This window comes from Trachemys scripta, chromosome 21, assembly GCF_013100865.1.
Source record: "Trachemys scripta elegans isolate TJP31775 chromosome 21, CAS_Tse_1.0, whole genome shotgun sequence".
In the NCBI taxonomy this organism is placed as follows: domain Eukaryota; kingdom Metazoa; phylum Chordata; order Testudines; family Emydidae; genus Trachemys; species Trachemys scripta.
Window position 1 is genome coordinate 12,772,596 of NC_048318.1, and position 6,443 is coordinate 12,779,038.

Genomic DNA, 6,443 nt, shown 5'->3' on the forward strand with positions numbered 1-6,443 from the left:
TGGAACAATACAACCAGGGGATTGTGAGGATAAAAGCATAGCTCCATGGGGCCCTGTTGTGATGGGGGGGAGGGAGTATGGAAGTATCTAGGTAGATGAATGACAAAAAACACCTTAAGAAATGGCACCTACCCCAGCATCACACTTCATTCCACAGACCTTCCGGTGCCCACGCCCCTAACTTGACATCTCATCCGGGCTGCTTCCCCAATGCCACAGCAGCTTAAGGCATAGCACCCATTGGCACGCTTCAGTTCCCTGGCCCGGTCCTGGCACCGGGCGGCTGTCTTTCCACCTTATTCGAATGCCACTTGTGTCCAGGGTAAAGAGTTAATGATCTCACCGCGCAGACCTGTGGGCTAAGGCAAGGCCCAGTGCACTGTGCTCCACTTGACTTGGCTGGCAGTGCCTGGGGAAGCCTGCACCTGGTGTGCTGGCCAGAGCAGCAGAGCGGGCTCCAAGGCCTTTGGCACGACTCTGGGTGTCTAATAAACAGCTGCAGCATTTTGCAACTACAACCTTTCAAAGAATAATTTGGCCTCACACCCGCCTGGGGGGGCAGGTCAATATTACCCCCATGTCAGCGCTGGGGAAATTGAGGCACGGAGAGGGGAAATTATTTGCCTGCAGGTCAGGGGCAAGGCCAGGATCAGAACCCAGGAAGCCCATGTCTGAATCCCCAGCTCTAAGCACTGGAATATGCCTGGGCTGGGTGGGATCACTGGAAGGGGTCACTGGGAACTGAGACCTACGGGGTCCCTGGGCAAGGAGCTGGGAGTGAGAGCAGGAGCCCTCGTCTCTCTGAAGCAGACATGGCTCATAGTTAGGGCCCTACCAAATTCACGGTCCATTTTAGTCAATTTCCAGGTCATAGGATTTTAAAAATCATAAATGTCATGATTTTTCCCGCTATTTAAATCTGAAATTTCATGGTGTTGTAATTGTAGGGCTCTGACCCTAAAAGGAGTTGCGGGGGGGATCAAAAGCCAAGGAGAAGATCTAGGCCCCTTTGTTATCCGAACCCCTCCCATTTCAGGGAGCGGGGGTGGGAGAGGTTCCTGGCTCTGCACTGGCCTGGGATCATCTCACCCAGAGCAAGGGGGGGGGTATTCTCCCCCAGGTGTAAATACTGAACCCCTCCCCGAGCTGGAGAGGGCAGGAGGAACGGGGGAGAGGGTGGAAGGGGTTCCACTCCTGAGGAAGGGGAAGGTGGATTCTGCTCTGGAGCAGGGGAAGGGCCGTAGCTGGAGCTGCCGTCTGGGTTAGGAATCCTGGCCTGACTCCTGACCACTCCACTCAGGCTGGCTGTGCCTTAAAGCCACAAACAAGCTTCTCCTGACCAAAGACAACATCCTGTTTTCCCATCCACCGGGAGGATCCACAGGCCAGTGCAGCTGGCTGAACACCACCCCGGTGATCCAGAACGCTGGCACTGCCCCCCACCTTGCCTGGGGCCTCTGCTGGGAAGGGCACAGAGGGGCTATCTCAGCATAGGCTCAGAGCAGGGCTTCCCTCCGCTAGTGCACAGCTCCTGGGAACCCCTGGCGCTGAGACGTGACTGCGCCCTTCTCCCTGCTAGTGCACAACTCCCAGGAACCCCTGGCACTGAAACGTGACCATGTCCCCTTCACTAGTGCACAGCTCCCGGGAACCGCTGGCACTGAAACGTGACCGTGTCCCCTTCGCTAGTGCACAGCTCCCGGGAACCCCTGGCGCTGAGACGTGACCATGTCCCCTTCACTAGTGCACAGCTCCCGGGAACCCCTGGCACTGAGACGTGACTGCGCCCTTCCCCCTGCTAGAGCACAGCTCCCAGGAACCCCTGGCACTGAAACGTGACCATGGCCCCTTCGCTAGTGCACAACTCCCAGGAACCCCTGGCACTGAAACGTGACCGTGTCCCCTTCTCTAGTGCACAGCTCCCAGGAACCCCTGGCACCAAAACGTGACCGTGTCCCCTTCTCTAGTGCACAGCTCCCGGGAACCCCTGGCACTGAGATGTGACTGCATCCCCCACACACACACACACACACACACTACAGCACAGCACCCAGGAACGCTTGGCACCTAGGCTTGACTGCATCCCATCCCCCCCAGCAACCCCTGGCGCCGAGACGTGACCACGTCCCCCCTGCTAATCACAGCTCCCAGGAACCCCTGGCGCCGAGACGTGACCGTGTCCCCTTCGCTAGTGCACAGCTTCCAGGAACCCCTGGCACCGAAACGTGACTACGTCCTCCTCCCCCCGCCCTCTCCCGCTAGTGCACAGCTCCCGGGAACCCCTGGCTCTGAGACGTGACCATGTCCCCTTCGCTAGTGCACAGCTCCCAGGAACCCCCGGCACTGAGATGTGACCGCGCCCCCTGTGCAGCTCACTATCTCATGCTGCCTTTGCACATTGCAACAACACCTTGTTGCCAAGTCTCCCGAGGAAAGAAAAACAGCACTGCCTTTCCAAACAAGCCCAGGCCGTTTCAGAGGGAGGACGGGAGGGGGTGGGGGGTAATCCAAATTCCAATTTTTGTAGTTCTAGTTTTGTTGCATACAAGTTACACATGAAAACTATTAAAATAGTACGTGTGTGTGTACTTCCATTCTTTAAAAAGGTCATTCTCCCTCTTTCCATCCTCCTTGGTCTCTGTTGCCTCAGTGTGGTACATTCCCGTGTTGAACCGTTGGAGCATATCCTGGTGTGGGACAAAAAATTGGCACATAGCATGTGTCAAGGAGCGGGCCACAAAGTTCATGAATTTGGGTGTGTTTTCTTAATTGAACAGGAGTGGGGACAGGAGGATTCTCAAATTCTGACGCTGCTCAATCACCGACACCACATTTAAACTCGAACTTTGTGTTGAAGTCACCTATTGCAAAAAAAGCCCAAGTAAGCAACCTCCAGAGGAAACAAGGCCCAAACCTCTGCAATCCGCAACTCTCAAAATATTTAAGCCGCTTTTTGTAAAAAACAAGCCCGCCAGAGTAAAACCTGCTGCACATGTCAACAGGAGGGGGAGAGAGAATTCTTCACTGTATTGCCTTTGGGGGGCAGTGGAGGAATTGTTACTGGTGTCAGGAAATCAGGCAGATGGACTGTTTCAGCCATTGTGTGTTTTCTTTACCTGGAGGGTCTGCCTCTAGCTCTGAGAGTGTCCCATTCAGTTCATAGCCTTTGGGACAATTGTCAAAAGGAGGCAGTGTGACCGAGCAGTTAGAGCAGGACTCTGGACTTCAGGGGTCTACTCCCAGCTCTGCTGCAGACTGTCTGCACAAGTCACGTGACTGTCCCCTGCCTCAGTTTCCCCAATCTGTAAAATAAGGATGCTGAGGCTGACCTGCCTCCCAGGAGGGCTGTGAGGATCAGTGTATGGCTGAAAGCACTAGAGCAGGATAGATTATCGCTGTTGTTAATTTCTGCCAGTGGTGAGCCGGGCTTTTTGGTGATGGGGACACCTCTCCCATGGGAAGCTCCACAAACTCATTGGGCACACAGGTCTTTGCCTGGCTATCAGCCCTCTGGCTGGCTCCTTCTCCAGGGAATTCTCCTTGGCTGGAGCACCTCTCCTCCATCCCCATGCCAGGCAGAGCTGGGGCGAGAGGCTGAAATGAGTTAAATAAGAGTTTCAAAGGCCCACCTCAGGCACCGTGTCCCGTGCTCCAGCGATGGGGGAGAGACCTCCACTCACATCCGTACTGGTGGTTTCCTCCATGGCGTTTCTGTAGCTGTCTGCAGAGCTGGCCGTGGCCTATTCCCTGGGATTGTGGGCACACACGGGTCAGCTGCACCGAGTCCTGCTGACAACTCAGCCCCAGCTCCCAGAACTCATATCTGGAGCTGGGGAGCCCAGCCCGTGGAAGCGATCAGGGACCTTGCTGGGGTCTTAGTGATGCTGCTGTCTGTCCGGCTCCAAGGAGAAACCTGCAGCGACCTGGGGAGCTGAAAGAGAGAAATGTGAGCCCAGGCCAAGTAACAGGTCGGTGTTTCACATTAGTAGGGGAGAGTGCTTGTGTGTTGTGCCAGCAAGGGTGTGACCCCTCCCCCCCCCGTGCGTGTGTGCACTCCACGTTTGTGTGTTGTGCTGACGTGCGTGGCACCCGTGCTCAGCGTTAGTGGGTCTGTGCGTGTGGTCCGTGGCATTAGAGGTGTGTCCGTGGGTGGCGTTCGTGCATGCCATGTGGGCTTTGCTGCTCGCATGTGTGACGTGGACAGTAACAATCGGCGCGCTGAGCGTGTGCCGTCCGTGGGTGTGTGGTTTAGTTTGTGTCTCATGACGCCCCTAAGCAGGACTGAATTGCAGGATTCCTCACGCCCTTTGCTCTTCGCTCCCACCTGCCCCACCCACAGCCTCTCCTCCTCCAAGACCTTCCACAAAACACCCGCCTGGCCCAAACACCCCACTGCTCCCCTCCAAGAGGCCAGTTTTCGGCTTGCCTTGCATTCCCCCTCCTTCCCCAGCCCTGTCACTGGGGCTCCGCTCCGTCCAGAGAAATCACCACAAAAATGAGCCAACCCGTCTCTGGCCTGGCAGCACTCCCCACAGCACAAAGACTGGCCTGGTGCTTCCAGAGTGGGGGAGCTGACACATTCATGGCTACTTACATGATCTAGAGGATGCAAGCCACCTCCTCTCGCTTTTCCTGTCCTTCCCTGTTCTGCCATTCCCCTCGCTGCTTTTCTTTCTCTGCCTCTTTCCCTTGGCGGCTCCGGTAGGGTGATGTGTTAAGTCAAGGAGTTTTTCTAGTCAGGTCTGTGGTTCTCTCTCCCGCCCTCCTCCCACTGGTTACAGCATTTCCGACACTGGGATATTTCCCCCCTCCTCTTGTAGCTCTTGGCTCTGAAAGTCACTGATTTCCTTTGGAGTTTGGGAGGAGAGACACAAGGAGGGGAAGGGGGGGCAGAGAGACAGCCTTTCCTCAGAGCTGAAGTGGCCAGGAAGAGCTCACAGGACAAGGGGACGCAAAGCAGGCGCAGCAAGAGAGCCGGGATACACAGTAAGTAAAGCTAACCAGTTCCAGCTGCTCCTAACAAAGTTGGCGGTGTAGCTATGGGGCCAGACGGGCCATGGGATTTCCCTTAGCAACTCGGCCAGGCCCGGGAGCTCGGCTGAGTCCCAGCTCCAGTCATGACACATTCCAGCAGCAGGCTCTGTTTTTCTTCATTCCCTTTTATTTGGAGAAAGTGGCCTGCAGGAGTCCGGAAGGAGAGCGACCTGCTCCCCTTCCGCTCCCCAATGGATCCCCGCTCATCTGGGCGCTCTGAGCCAGTCTGGGGCGAGGCCTGTGTGGGGCAATGCAGGGGAGGCCAATGCTGAAGTGAGTTGGATAGCAGCCCTGCTTGGGGGAGCGGGGGGAATGCTAGCCTTGCAAGCAGGAGGAAGGGCTGGGTTCTGGCCGCGCTGGGAAGACGGTAATGCTGCAGAAGCCGGGAGGGTGTCCCCACACTCCACAGCCTCGGGGGGGCGGGGAGATGTGCTACCCTGCCTCTGAGTGCGGTGCTGCAGCCCCTGGGTAACTCGCCCTGGAGCCGGGAAGGGTCCACAGGTGCCAACTTTCACATGGTAAATAAGCACCCTGACTTTCACAATAAGCCAAAAATCAAGCTAATCCCATTTCAAAACAAGGCCAAAACAAGAACCCCAACACTCTATGTGGCTAGATCCCCCCGGCGTGAGTCTGGGACTGTGGTGGGCCCGCGGTGCACCCCTGACTCTCTCCCCTCCTTGCCCCTGCTTGCCAGGAGCCCATAAAAAAAAGAAGCAACAAGCTACAAGCCAAACAAGCTACAAACCAAAAACTAGCCAACAAGCGACTCACAAGCCAATTAAGCCAAAATCAAGCCCAATTTCTGCGTTGTTTTTTTCCGTGGGTTTGGCATGTCTGGAAGGGTCCTGGCCTCGCGCCCCGTGTGAAGGGAGAGTTAGGAGCATGGGAGTCACCGTCAGCACAGCAGGAGCCCCCTTGGGGAACGAGCGCAGAGTGGAGGGTGCGGGGCAAAGGGACCCCTAGAGCAGGAGTCCAGAGGGGCTGCCAAGCAGGGTCAGTGTTAGACTCACAGCCCCGGCGCCCTGAGCTCTGACACCTGAGGCTGAAGTTGAAGCCTGAACAACTTAGCTTTGTGGGGCCCGCTGTGGTGTGGGGCCCCAGGCAAATTCCCTGCTTGCTGCCCCCTAACGCCGGCCCTGGTTTTATATGCAGAAAACCAGTTGTGGCGGCACAGCTGGGCTGGGGAGTTTTTATAGCATGTTGACGGGGGGAGGGGAGCTCAGAAAGAAAAAGGTTGAGAATCCCCTGCCCTAGAGGGCAAGAAAATAGAGACAGGATCCTTGACCACAGCCCACAACCACCCACACACCCCACACTCACAACCCAGGACACACACAGCCCACAACCACCCACACACCCCACGCTCACAACCCAGGACACACAGCCCACAACCACCCCACACCCCA

General features: G+C 56.5%; 1 protein-coding gene and 1 long non-coding RNA gene across 2 annotated transcripts in view; one reads left to right on the forward strand and one right to left on the reverse strand.

The window, feature by feature from the left end:
- Positions 1-97: 97 nt before the first annotated feature.
- Positions 98-4,734, reverse strand: LOC117868474. The gene is made up of 3 exons (XR_004643645.1): positions 4,595-4,734; positions 3,630-3,931; positions 98-2,861 (listed from the first exon to the last, which is right to left on the reverse strand). It is a non-coding gene; the product is annotated as an uncharacterized LOC117868474 (long non-coding RNA).
- Positions 4,735-4,847: 113 nt separating this feature from the next.
- C1QTNF5 (C1q and TNF related 5) overlaps positions 4,848-6,443 on the forward strand; it is a 4,884-nt gene continuing 3,288 nt past the window's right edge. Inside the window, exon 1 of the mRNA XM_034754408.1 lies at positions 4,848-4,986. The gene's annotated coding sequence lies outside the window, so the exon portion shown is untranslated. The remainder of the gene's footprint in view (positions 4,987-6,443) is intronic.